The sequence below is a fragment of the Priapulus caudatus genome, unplaced genomic scaffold (assembly GCF_000485595.1).
Source record: "Priapulus caudatus unplaced genomic scaffold, Priapulus_caudatus-5.0.1 Scaffold1602, whole genome shotgun sequence".
In the NCBI taxonomy this organism is placed as follows: Eukaryota; Metazoa; Priapulida; class Priapulimorpha; order Priapulimorphida; family Priapulidae; genus Priapulus; species Priapulus caudatus.
In genome coordinates, this window is record NW_014578663.1 from 61,819 (window position 1) to 63,222 (window position 1,404).

Below are 1,404 nucleotides of genomic sequence, written 5' to 3' on the forward strand. Positions count from 1 at the left end.
AAACAACGTATGATTGATGAATTGTAAATATAGAGGTTTTTACACGATCATGTACATCTGTGACTGTCTCGATACCTCCAGGTAGGTCGTCGTCATCGGCGATCCGGGGTGAGGGGGTTATGTAATTTGCACATAACGTCGTCGCGATAAAATCTTATTGTTGTAGCTTAGTTAAATAATTATTTGCGTTGGGAAAGCAACGTTGGTCACCAACGATGTCTGCTAATCATTCCAGCACGGAATATGGTCACCTAGGTGGCGCCACTGTAGTCGGTTATGTGTGCGGCGACGGTAAAGCCGCGTTGGGTAATTCGTCAGTAAATCGACTCATCTGGGGTGATCATCTCTTGAACTCTGAGCTCCTCGCAATACCCTGCGACCCTTTATATCGCATCCCAATTATATTAGAATGACAACAACGCTTGACGACACCTACAAACCATATTTTACAACTGCGTAATTATTAAGGTCCGGGTGTCTGAGAGTCTTTTTAAGCCATCTTGTGGCTGATTAAGAGATGACTATAATGATGGGGATATAGCGTAGCTCCGTTTTCACAGCTCACTCGGCTGTTGGTACGCCACCTGATCTTCCGTGTGGACTTAAAAGTTGTTCATATCCCAAAGCGTTATATTTTCATTGTAGAATAAGCTCTGTTAAACCCAGCGTTTGCGCAGTGTCATTACACACTGTGGATTCTATGTACACTAAGTAACGATATAGATTGCGTTCCTGAAGAAGAAGCTATATTTGGTCAGTGTTACGTACGTGTTCGTCAGACGTACGTCACGACAATGTACGACCACTGACGGGGGCGGGGCTAAGCGCAGGGGTATGTGAGGGTGCGGGAGGAGGGGGTACGGACGCGTAGGGTTGTGTAACAAGGAAGTCGTGTGAACGTGGGGGTGGTGAGCGTGAGGGTGTCTTGTGTGAGCGGGGAAGGGGGTCGTATGAGCGCGTGGTGGGGGAGGGTCACGCCTCCTGCTGCGGACTGGGGCGGGAGGAGGGGGGTACGGGCGCGTGGGGTTGTGTAACAAGGAAGTCGTGTGAGCGTGGGGGCGTGATAGGGGACGTGTCTTGTGTGAGCGATGAAGGGGGTCGCATGAGCGCGTGGTGGGGGAGGGTCACGCCTCTTGCTGTGGACTGGGGGGTGGGGGCGGTGCAGTACGCACGTGTTTGTCCACGATGCGATGTAGCTATGTATATATGTGATATATATATATATGTGTGTGTGTGTATTATGTACTACGTGCGTCCGAGTGTGCGTGCGTGGTGTGCGCGCGTATGTTATGTCATAGATATATGTGTGTGTATTATGTACTACGTGCGCCCGATTGTGCGCCTGCGTGTGTGCGTGCATGTGTGCGTGTGTGCGTATATATGTGTGTACATGCGTGTGCGCAT